Source organism: Dasypus novemcinctus, chromosome 12 (assembly GCF_030445035.2).
Source record: "Dasypus novemcinctus isolate mDasNov1 chromosome 12, mDasNov1.1.hap2, whole genome shotgun sequence".
NCBI lineage: Eukaryota > Metazoa > Chordata > Mammalia > Cingulata > Dasypodidae > Dasypus > Dasypus novemcinctus.
Window position 1 is genome coordinate 682,261 of NC_080684.1, and position 13,520 is coordinate 695,780.

Consider the following 13,520-nt stretch of genomic DNA (forward strand, 5'->3'; position numbering starts at 1 on the left):
GGTTTACTAAAATCAATTTTTTCCAGATTAGAGAGCGGCCATCATAGTGAATCCTCCTAGTATGTTGAATGACTCTGCTCTCTGCTCCTTTTCTTTCTATTTAAGTATCTAAGAACAGAAGGCCAAAGTAATGACACGTGTGAAAACCACTACAAAGGTGACTGCAAGGAAAGAAGGCATGCCTTAGTCTCACACATGAAGAAAAATTAAAGATTTATCTCAAATTAGTACAGAAAGTCATTAGTCAAATATGGAAGATTACAATTTGAAGTTTAGCATTAGAGCATTTTGTTTTTGGGGTCTTCTGACCTGATCGAGACCCTGTGTTCTATTAGGATAAGTAGGAGAAAAATGGTTCTGGCTCACATAATTCAAAAAAGAATCTTCAGAAGGATATCAAGTATAAACAGAATCAAAAAGGTTAGAAAATCAGGCACCCCAAAGAACAGAAAACACAGAAACTTCAGGGATATAGAAAATGGTCATTAATAATAACAGTGAAAATGATAATAACAAAAATAATAAGAGTTTTACCTATTGAGAGTTTACTATGCAAAAGGTATTAGGCTAGCACTCTACAGATATGAGATAATTCAATTCTCACAAACACCCTTTGATGTAGTTATAGTTACCCCATTTGGGGATGAGAAAATGGAGAGATAATTAGAGTAAGTACTTTGCCAAAATTAAACATCTGGTAGGTAGCAGGAGGTCTTCAAAAACATGGTTGTTAAGTACAATGTCTTACTGTTTCATAATGATACCAACCAAGGACTTGGTTGGCTCCAGCCATTTTTCCCATCACTGCCTTCAAGGTTCAGAATATCAGGATGATACTGAAACTTGGTATATACAGTATACCAGGAGTCTACCCCCAAATTCATGCCTACCTCTTGAAGCTTATACCAAATCTGATGCATAGATGATATTTTTGGTCCAATTAGCTCATTTAGTTAGAACTGCATATTAATGAGTTCCAGATCATACAGTCCTCACTGAAGAAATTCTATTTTCATATTGAAAAGAAGGGGGTAAATGGTGTATGATAATCCCTAACCCTATCTAGCTGTGCCTAAAATGTGACCAACGAGAGATCAAGCAACAGAGCTAAGGAAGGAAAATCAAAATTAGCTGGATATGTACTATCTACTAAGCACTGGGCATCACACTTTACAATGACACTGTCACTCCATGTGCAAAACATCCCCTCAATGAATTTATAATTGTCTCCAGCTATAGCTGAGAATATTGTATAGAGAAAGATTAAGGCAGTTGCCCACACCACACAGCAAATCAGTAACAATATCATGATTTCTACATGGTGTTCTCTGATTCCAAAGCTCACACTCTCATTCCCCAAGTATGATTCAGTGGTGCATCTGTCAGCTGCCATAGGAAATTAAAGACAATCACTGTTGGGGACTAATGGAGATATCTTCCACAATATGGCTGAAGTTCTATGCTAGCTCACATTGCAATGTTTAGCCCAGATGGTCCTAGAAAAAAATTCAGTGGGATTAGGAATCACAAGTAATTTGGAACCAACTAGATTTGGACATAAACAATTCAACTCCCCTTGAAATAACTAATATAACTCTATTCCTGAAATGTCCTCTGCCCTTTCCCTTGGTACCCAACATTTGCTATTTCCCTGTGCACTTTGATTACTTCTGGGACTTCTGGGATGTATTTAAATTTCTCTCTCAATTCTAACTGTGGTTCTGTTTTTAGATTATATGGTGTTGACACAAGCTTAAAACAAAAACTAGCAAAAAAAAAAAATACATAGGTAAAAGGGTCTGCATCACAGATCCTAACTAGGTAAGGAGGAATGTACAATTAAGGATCTAACTCACAGGGTGAATCCTGCTGAGAACAAGGAGGTGGGTTGGGACTGCAGAGGTTTCAGAGGAGGTGTTGGAGTGGATTTCCAAACAACTGAAAATTAAAATAAAATAAGCAAAGGCTTGCCATCTGGGCTTGAGGAAATGATACCGACTTCAAGTCAGGAGAGGAAAAAAATGACAATTAAATTTTGAAAATGAGGAGTAAGCATTCAAACTGAGCCTATAAACCCAACTGCATGAGGTCTAAAGTGCATTTGCATCCCACTTCTCAATTTCATTCTCTCTTGGTCTTTCAATAGGTCTTCAGAAATGTTCTATAAATATTTTCGTTACATTTTTCTGTCATCTAACTTTTCCTCTTTCTTCAAAGCTCCCCCCCCAAAACTGTTTCCCAATGCCATTTAAAAACAGAACTGCATGAAACATCCTCCCATATACTTACTGATAAAAGGCTTCACAAGGCATTGTATACACCATGCTGCAGTGCTGGATTGAGGGCTCCTGCACCATGAACATGCCCGTGGATGAATGGGGTTGGAGTCCCCTAACGTGTGGGCATGTTGATTCTGGAGTCTCCACTCCCCCGGCACCCACTCCAGAAGCCCTCTATGCCTCTTTGGGTAGGATCTTACTTACCACTGACTTGCTTATTACAAAGAAAACCAGATCCAGCCGACACTGCATACTTCACAAATGCACATATTTTTCTTTTTTTAAATGTTACATTCAAAAAAATATGAGATCCCCATATACCCCCCACCCCCTTGCCCCATTCCTCCCACATCAACAACCTCTTTCATCATTGTGGCACATTCATTGCATTTGGTGAATACATCTTGGAGCTCTGCTGCACCACATGGATAATGGTTTACATTGTAGTTTACACTCCCCCCCAGACCACCCAGTGGGCCATGGCAGGACATACAATGTCCAGCATCTGTCCCTGCAGTACCACCCAGGACAACTCTAAGTCCTGAAAATGCACCCACATCATATCTCTTCTTCCCTCTCCCTACCCTCAGCAGCTACCATGGCCACTTTCTCCACATCAGTGCTACAATTTCTTCCATTACTAATCACAAGAGTTCCATAGTAGAATATCAGTAAGTCCATTCTAATCCATACTCTATTCCTCCATCCTGTTGGCCCTGGGATGGTTATATCCACTCCACCTTACCTCTATATCGAGAGGGGGCTTAGATTCCACCTGGATGATGAATGCAATTCTCCTGCTTGCAGTTGTAGGCACTCTTGGCTCCCTGGTGTGGTGGTTGACCTTCTTCACCTCCCTATTAGCTGGCCAGGGCAAGTCCAATAAACCAGAGAATAGGAGTTGCAAGTCTGCTGAGGCTCAGGGCCTGGCTGTCATAAGTCTAGAGATTCAGGTCTCCTGAGTATACACCAATCCCAGTGCCAAACACAGGTCCAGTAAAAGTGACAGAAGAGGCATGTGTAGAAAGGTCCCATCTGCGTCCAAGTCCATCACACTCAGGAACACAAACTCCAAAGTAGGGTGAAGCAACCCAGGCATTGAAGGACAAATACTACATGACCTCACAGATAGAAATAAGTAAACCAAGCTGTTTCAGAGTGCTAGAGACTGGATGATAGGCTTAAAGGAAGTTGGGGGGAGAGGAAGGTTGTAAGCTGACACCTACGTGGGTGAAATCTATGATAAGCTGGAGGTAAGTATTTGTACAGGGAAGGGATAAAATGGGGGCATAGGGATACCTTTGGGTGGGGCTTTGTGGGCTTGAGGGAGGCTAGGAATGGGAGAATGGGTCAGCTGGCCCAAGAAATTGGGAGGAGGGTGGGGGGAACATTTGAACTTAGGAGATTGTCAGGTATGTGGTTGAAACTATAATGTTGAGAAAACTCTTTAGAAAATATAATAAGGGAGGTTACCTGTTTAAGATGCTTATGGAGGGCATCTGACACAGGGCAGGCTTCTAGGGAGTGTGCGAGTGCTCATTTTGTCATAGTGTATTTTATCATTGGGTGGAGACCCATACAATGAGTGTGAAGGTATACCCACAAACGCACTTTTGTAGGCCCTACAAATTACAAGCCCGCTACCCAAGAAGTTTCCTTTCTATACGCACTCAGATGCAGGATGCTCTGGCCCCGTCCTCCCTGACACTATGAATAAGTAACAATGTCTTCTAATCAGCTGAAGGGAATGATATTGCTCATGTTAGCATTTTTCCAATCACCACTTGAAACATCTACTTCCACTCCTCTTGACCATCCTAATTTCTCTGCCACCCCTTCATACATGTAGTTTTTCCAGAACATTCTTTCAGCTTATTCTCTAGTTTGTTGAGAGTTCTGATTACTGTTGTCATCTTAGCCACTCACTCCAGGTCATCACACCCTTTCAAACAATGAGACTGTCTAAAACAGCCCTGTCCAATAAAAATAAAGTGAAGTCAAATATGTGATTTTTAATTTTCAAAAAGGCACATTAAAATGACAAAAGGGAACAGCTGAAATTGATTTTAATAATATATTTTACTTAACCAAATATATTCAAAATATTGTCATTTCAGTATGTGGTTCTAGCCAAATTACAAGTGCTCCATAGCCACCTTAGTCCATTGGCTACCATATTGGACAAGGAAGATCTAAAATACACTCAGCTGTCACCATGCAGGAGGCACTTCACTTACATTATCTTACAGGTATTATTTTCTCCATTTCTCCATTTCTGAAAGATAGAGAAGTCATTCCACCAAAGTTTTACAGCATATAAACTGAAGAGCTAGAATTTGAACCCAGATCTATCTGACCCAAAAAAGCACACTCTTTCCATTTCACCATAAATTTCTTTCATTCCAGTAGAAACACTCAACATCATAGTGCCTATGACCAAGGTGGTGGTTTAAAGCTGTATGTATCCAATAAAAACATGTACTTTAAGTTAACCCATTCCTATGGGTATGAACCATTGCAAGTAGAACCTTTGATGAGGCTTCTTCAGTTAAGGTGTAGCCCGCCACAGTCAGGATGGGTCTTATCCCTATTTTTGAAATTCTTTAGAAATGGAATGAAATTCACACAGAGAAAGAGAAAACACACACACACACACACACACACACAGGAGGCAAGAAGCTGAACTCTGAAGTGAAAGGAGAGAAGAGGAGATGCCCATGTGCCTTGCCATGTGATAGAGGAGCCAAGAGTTGCCAGCAGCCAGCCCCAGAATACCAGGCATTGGACAGAAAGCATCATTGTGATCATGCCTTGGTTAGACGTTTTTCCCAGCTCAAATTGTCAGTGCATAGTAAATCCCTATTGTTTAGTCAGACTCATTTCATGCTATTTGTTTGAACAGTCTAAGAAACTAAGACAGCCACCCTCTTCAAAGATGCCCTCACTATAGCTCTGGGGATGTTCTCTCCAAATACAAGCTATGTGTCAACAAGCCCCTCACTATCTCTGCCCCTGATTCACACTGCACATGTGCAGAACTTAACCTCTATAAACTCATCCTAGCCAAACTTCAAAGCACTCTTAGAGCTGCTGGACAATTTGACTCCTTCATGTTGACTTCCTTCCATTTCCTTACTCCTTTTGATAGCCTTAATGCCTGTGTTATGTGACTTATTTTTCCACCATTCTATTGAAAACTTTTCTGAGGTACCTGGTTATATTTCTATGCCAAATCAAATGGCCATTTTTCATTCCACACTCTCATGGGGAACACTTTCACTTTTGAGGATGACTCTCATACATTTATTTTTTCTTCTCCACAGTACAGAACATTGCATCTTACGAATAAATGTGCTCAATGAACATTGGTCAGCATTTCTTAAACATGCTTATTCACATGAAATTCTTACTATTTCCACTGAAATGTACTTGTTACACTGAAAAATACTTGTTACTCTTCTAACTCAATTTCCTGTATCTGAAACTAGACCAATGATAGGTATAGTATAAGAGAATCCCTGTTGTTGTTGTTTTTTAACTATATTCCTCCACATTATAGCAGAATATATTCATTAATTTTTCTTGGTTTCTAAATGCAGGCATGTCTCTAAAGAAGGTTTCACTGGCGGTTTTTCTAAATAAATGGCATAATTGTTTCTCATCTTAAATGTGGTTTTTTCAACCATATTTATATTACCAGATATATTTGCTGAGTTTTGACATAAAAATGTAAAATAACAAGTATTAAGTAGTTCACAAAAAGCACAATATTTTCCTTAAAAATATTATCCATACTTTTGATCATAAAAATTGTAGTCAGGCTTTACCTGCTTGAGTGTAGCCTGATGACTCTCATGAATGAGTAATGGAACCCTCCATTCTCAGTAGCAGGAGGGATTCCCATGGTGAGAAGGAACCTGCATCATTCTCAGTGGAAGCATCTTATTTTGAGGATCCCGTTCTTTTTTTATGAAAAAAATGTATCTCCAGTTACTCTCCCCTCCACCTCGAGATATGACTGTATCTTCACCACAGTGACTACCCATGCCATGTGTCTGTCTGTATTTTCTTCAAAGGCCAATCATTCTCTTCAACTGTCACTCTCATACACCCATGCAGTTGCCTCATCAGCTTCTTTGTCTTTTGCTCACAATTTCAATCTACATACTTCTGACATTTATTAGTAGTTTCTTCCCTTCCCAAAGACCTTCCAGGTGAAATTGCTCTCTCAAAGGTCACCAATGGCCAGAGAGCTTCCTCTCAGATGTTGATGTGTTTCCTCTCTGTTTACCAACGTGTGTTCCCTTGAGTCCCCAATGCCTTGAGGAGGACCTAGCACATAGGTAGTGCTCAATAAATAGCCCAGGACTGTCTAAAAAGTAAACAGGTGAATGATTGGATGAATGAATACTAGTCTTAGATATTCTACCAATAAGGAGAACCGGAGCATCTCTTCTAGTTTGTTAGGCTGCCAGAGGCAATATACGAGAAATGCGTTGGCTTTTACAATGGGAATTTATTAGCTTACGAGCTCACAGTTCTGAGGCCTTGAAAATGCCCAAATCAAGGTATCCTCAAGATGATACCTTCTTCCTGAAGACTGGCTGCTGGTGACCCTGATCTCCTCTGCCACAGGCAATGCATATGGCAGTGTCTGCTAGTCTCTCTCTTCTCTTCTGGGTTTAATTGCTTCCAGTTTCTTGCTTCTGTGGCTTTCTGTCTCTGTCTGAACTTCAGTCTTTTATGAAGAACTCCAGTAAGAGAATTAAGACCCACACTGAGCCAGGCCTTAGCTGAAGTAAACGAATCAAAATGCTCTTAACTGAAGTAATCTAATCAAATGACCTTACTTACAATTGGTTTGTACCCACAGGAATGGATAAGCTTTGACATACTCTTCTGTGGTCCATATAGCTTCAGACCATCACAGCATCCTAGAGCAGTGCACACTGGCATATTGAAGAATCAGAGCAGGCATTCCTAGGTCAGCAGGACTCCATCCAGTAAGCTATTGGGACATCTCAATGTCTTAAACATGGAAGGAAGGGCCAGCCAGGAGGGAGTCGTTCCTTTTAATATTCACAAGCAATCTATGCTTCCCTCCAGAGAACACAGAGGTGAGTCTTGTCTCTTCCTTCCTCAAGAATTGTTCTTATCTCCCCAGGTTCCAGAGAAGTTCAAAATCACCTCTGACTTGGCTTCAAAGCCTCTGCTTTCTGAACTAGCCTATGTGGTGAGGCATGATATATTGAAGATCTGCTGTGTGAGGCGCTACAGATCCTTGTTCACAGATTTTGCCTTCAGGCTCAACAGCTAAGTCAGGGCCCAGGGAACCAAACCAGAGAATCAAATCTGTTCATATTTGGATGGTCTGGCTATAAAGGTATTAATTTCTTTTTCCTCTCCAGAGATAAGCAGAATATGTGAGTATATATATATATATATCATCTGGCATAGTGTATATATAGTGTGTGCGTACATATGTAGAGTGCATACACAGTGTGCATGTGTGCATACCTACATGTTTAGTATGTATAAGGAAACTAGGATCTGTGATTAATACTCTTACAACTCCACGGTTATTCCCACAGCATTGATTAGCCAGTCCTTTTGACACTAGCAGCATTCTAATAGACGCTATCTCTTTCAAAAGAAGCACAGAAATCTAATTTTACTACCCTGTGATCTAATTCTTTCACAGATAAAGGGTCTATTGATTTTAGTCTATGCAATGAACCCAGCAATTCTAATAGTCCATTGATAGTGAAAACACTAAGGAAATATACTGCAAAAGTGCCCGAAGTTTGATCAGTTTCAAACACAAAGCTAGACAATGAAAAGAACTCTGTAGCAACGTCAGGTGGGATATGTCGCTTTACCTGAAAGAGTGAAGCAGGAAGGGAGGGTGAGTCATGCTGTCCTTCTTTTCCTAACAATTAAAAATGTACATCTATTTTTTTTGTTGTTGCTCTCTACCACAATCTAAGATCATGACAAAAGTAGGGGGTCATATGGGAAAGGCAGAGAGAGGTGGAGAGGGAAAGAAAGAGACAGAGAGAGAAGAAATTGCAGTTTTTCAGTCACAATAAAGTACTAGATAGTAACTCTCAGGAAATAAAGACTGCAGTGATATGATCAAGACAAAAGATTTTAAATAATGCAGTAGTCTTTGCAGTTGAAGGCTTCTCAGTCCAATGCTGGCTTAAGAGAAAATGAGGGAGACTAAATTTATTTTTCTCCTCAAAATTTTCTTTCAATTAATTGATTCGAATGGCAGTTGTGGATAACTAAAGAGCTGCAGATGTCCAGCTCCAAAATTGCTAGCAAGAAAAGCATGGCTTATCAGTGCTTTTCAAGAAAAGATTGGAGTTTATCACCCCTTCTTTTCTCATAAACGCTACTGTCCCTGTGAAATATCTTTGGCTCCATCTTCAGAGAAGTAAAGTGTGTGCAGCCTTGAAGGAGGGACACTGATCTGTGATGGCACAGACTCATTTATCAAAACACGTCTGCACCTGCGTTTCTTTGCATTCGAGACTGAAGTCCTGGATTACCTAGGTTACAAAATGCAAAATAGATTTCCAAACTATGGTTTCAGTGCTGAAATCACTCCTGCAAGTGGATAATATACTTATTTCTGGGATAATGCATAGGCTCTTTGGAAAGGACTTGAGCCTTTGGGGGTTGGGGGAGTGGAATGTTGGGCAAAGGGCATGCCCTTGAGGGCTGAGGAGAGGGTTTTAGAGGAAAAAAAAACAAAACCAGCAAGGCAGATGATGGTGGGTGAATGGCTAGATCAAAGTCCAAAATGGATGGTTATTAATCAGCTTTGAAGGCCAGAGTCTGAACTTCAGGAACACAGTCAGATTCAGCTGAAAAGCTTAAATTCTGACATTCTAGCCAAACATTTGTCTCAGAGAGTGCGCTAGTCTCTAGCGGGATGATGTGCTAGAGCGCAGATTAACTAGCAAGCAGGGTGAGCGCTGCAGGCCCAGCAAGTAGGAGGCTCTGGTGTCAGTATTCTGTGCCACTATCAGGCATGAGGCTGTTTGACCGATACCTTGACAGCTTGTTGCCTTCAGCAAACCTGTAAAATATGTGGGGTCCAATCCACGTGGATCGTGATTTTTTTAGACAAGGAAAAGAGTCAAAGAACAACAGAAAATAGAAATTTAGATTCTTTTTTCCCATGATGAGGCCAATAACAAACTGATCAAACGGTGAGGCTCACGATTCCGAGGCTAGCCCGGCTTTTAGCGGGACCTCGTGTGACAGACCAGGAAGCTTGTCTGGGAGCTCTTTAAAAGCCATCCATGGTGACTCAGCAAAAACTCACGGCCCTATTTCCAATAACCAAAATTTAAATCCAAGAAAGTCGGAGGGGGCAAGATGGTGGCTGAGTGAACTTCCTGGTTACTAGCTCCTGGGGGGAATCGGCTGGGCGGCGTTGGAGACTCTTCGGGACTGGGCTGTTTCGGGATTTTTCCTGGTCCAGAGGTGTCTGGACATCGATTTGGAGGGACGGTAACAGAGAGGATCCGTCTGTGAAATATACACGGAGATCCCAGCTACGTGTGGAGGATTCCCTCCTTGGGTAGGCGGAGCCGAGGCAGCTAGCACCGTGCCGAACCCCGGAGCCTCGGTGGGCGGCGGGCGGGGGAACCAAGCCCAGCCGAGCCCAGCCGAGCCGCGGCGGGCGGGGGAGCCGAGCCCAGCCGAGCCCAGCTGAGCCGCAGCGGGCGGCGGGCGGGGAAGCCGAGCCCAGCCAAGCCCAGCCGAGCCGCAGCGGGTGGCGGGCGGGGGAGCCGAGCCCAGCCGAGCCCAGCCGAGCCGCGGTGGGCGGCAGGCGGGGGAGCCGAGCCCAGCCAAGCCCGGCTGAGCCGCGGCAGGCGGGGGAGCCGAGCCCAGCCGAGCCGTGGCGGGCGGCGGCCGGGAGAGCCGAGCCGAGCCCGGCTGCGGGGTTTCTGTTCTTTTTTTTTTTTTTTTTTAATCCTCTCTTTCTTGTCCCCAATATTCTTCTTAGTCTATTTTATCTTAACAATACAATAGGTCCTGCAGGAAACACCTCACATTTGCTGGGTTTCCTCATCCTCCACTGCCTCATTTCTCTGTGAATAGATTTAGCCTATCTACACTATCCCTTTTCCCCTACAACTTGATATCCTCCACCATCTGCTATCTCTCCTATATTCCATCTCCCTTTCTTTGATCCACAAAGTGTCTAACTCTTAATTTCTAATACCTTTGTTTAGTTTTCCATCTGGTATTCATCCCTGAAACTATTACCTTTCTTTTCTCTTTCCCTCTCTCACAAAAACAATAGCTTCTTAGTACGTACCATATTCCTCCCATGTTCAGTCGTCTTCCTCATTATAGGTACTTTCCTACTACTATAACTCTACACAATTTACATGATCTAACCTCCATCCTCCCAGAACTCATATTGTTGCTTTGTTAACATATATCACCAATACTACTTCACACTTTTTCCTTCCTTACACAATTGCCTTTCCCCAGCACTAATACTTTCTTTTAAAGTGAGCTTAACCAGCAATAAGAAATTGGAATAAGAAGAACAAAGTGACAAAGAGAAGATATAACACTTACGCAAAAACAACAGCTAATTAATCTCCAAGACTAGACAAAGAAGCTAAGGAACTGATTAAACCCGTCAAGAAAAAATGTTGACAAGACAACAACAAAAATCTACAAACCAAACAAGTAATCAGGAAAACATGGCTGAATCCAATCAACAAACTAAAAATCAGGAAGGGGAGCAGAACTGCGCACAAGCAATGAAAGATCTCAGAACATTTATCACCGACAAATTTGATGAAGTAATGAAAAAGGTTAACAACATGAAGACAACACTTGGAGGGGAAATTGCAGACATGCGCAAAAAAATAACAGATATGATGGGAATGAACACCACAATTCAAGAAATCAAAAATACACTTGCAGCAAATATCAGCATACTAGAAGAGGCAGAGCAGAGAATTAGTGATGTGGAAGACAGTGCATTAGAAATCAAACAGATAGTAGAAGTGGTCAATAAAAAGGTAGAAAAAATCCAGATAGGACTTAGGGACCTGAATGATAACGCAAAACGCTCAAACATACGCATTATAGGCATTCCAGAAGGAGAAGAGAAGGGAAAGGGTCAGAAGGAGTGTTGCAGGAAATAATGGCTGAAAACTTCCCAAATCTACTGAAAGAGACAGATGTACATATCCAAGAAGCACAGTGCACTCCACTGGTCATAAACCCCAACAGGCCCACCCCAAGATACATACTTGTCAAATTATCCAATGCTCAAGACAAAGAAAAAATTCTAAAAGCAGCAAGAGAAAAGAAAACCATCACATACAAGGGAAACTCCATAAGATTAAGTGCTGATTTCTCATCTGAAACGATGGAGGCAAGAACGCAGTGGTATGATATAGTCAAGGTACTAAAGGAAAAAAATTTCCAACCAAGAATACTCTATCCAGCTAAACTAGCATTCAAAAATGATGGAGAGTTCAAAATATTCACAGATAAACAGAAACTGAAAGAGTATATCAACAAGAAACCTCCCCTTCAAGAAATTCTTAAGGGAGTTCTGCAGGAAGAAAGGAAAGAACAGGACAGTCAGAGATGGAGGAGAGTGTAAGAGTAACAAGAAAGACAAAAATAGAAGGGGAAAATAAAATAATACAAACAAAATATAACAAACACAAATCCAACCAAAATATGGCTACCATAAATAATTCTCTGAACGTAAGAACACTGAATGTCAATGGATTAAATTCACCTATCAAAAGATTCAGACTGGGACACTGGATAAGGAAATATGACCCATCTATATGCTGCCTACAAGAGACACATCTTAGACCCAGAGACGCATGGAGATTGAAAGTGAATGGCTGGAAAACAATCATACAAGCAAACAACAACCAAAAAAAGGCAGGAGTAGCTATATTAATATCAGACAAAATAGACTTTAAATGCGAAACAATTGTGAGAGACAAAGAAGGATACCATATTTTAGTGAAAGGGACAATCTGTCAAGAAGATCGAACAATCATAAATATCTATGCTCCTAACAAGGGCGCCTCTAAATATGTGAGACAAACGCTGGATAAACTAAGTGAAAAAATAGATGCATCTACAATTATACTGGGGGATTTTAATACACCACTATCAACTCTGGACAGAACATCTTAAAAGAGAATCACTAAAGAAACAAAACATTTGAACAGTATATTAGAAGAGCTGGATCTAATAGACATATATAGATCATTACACCCAAACACAGCAGGATATACATTTTTCTCAAGCGCACATGGAACATTCTCCAAGATAGACCATATACTAGGCCACAAAGAAAGGCTTAATGAATTCAGAAAGATCAAAATCATACAAAACAATATCTCTGACCACAGTGGAGTGAAGCTGGAAATTTGCAAGGGACAGAGGCCCAGACTTCACACCACAGTTTGGAAATTAAACAGCACACTCTTAGAAAAACAGTGGGTCAAAGAGGAAATCTCAAAAGAAATCAATGACTACCTTGAAACAAATGATAATGATAACACAACATACCAAAATTTATGGGATGCAACAAAAGCGGTACTGAGAGGGAAATTTATAGCCATAAATTCACATATCAAAAAAGAAGAAAGAGCAAAAATTGGAGAACTAACTGCACTTTTGACGGAATTAGGAAAACAACAACAAAGTAACCCAACAGGAAGAAGAAGGAAGGAAATAACAAAGATAAGAGCAGAACTAAATGAAATAGAAAATAAAAAAGCACTTGAAAAAATAAACAAGACCAAGAGCTGGTTTTTTGAGAAAATCAACAAAATTGACAAACCTTTAGCGAGACTAATAAAGAAAAAAAGAGAAAAGATGCAAATACACAAAATAAGAAATGAGAAAGGCGATATCACCACTGACCCCACAGAAATAAAGATTATCATAAGAGGATACTTTGAAAAACTATATTCCAACAAAAATGACAATTTAGAGGAAATGGACAAATTCCTAGAAACACATAAGCAGCCCATACTGACGAAAGAAGAAATTGATGATCTTAACAAACCAATCACAAGCAAAGAGATAGAATCAGTCATTAAAAATCTCCCAACTAAGAAGAGCCCAGGGCCAGACGGCTTCACAGGTGCATTCTACAAAACATTCCATAAAGAACTAACACCAATCCTATTGAAACTATTCCAAAAAATCGAAACAGTAGGA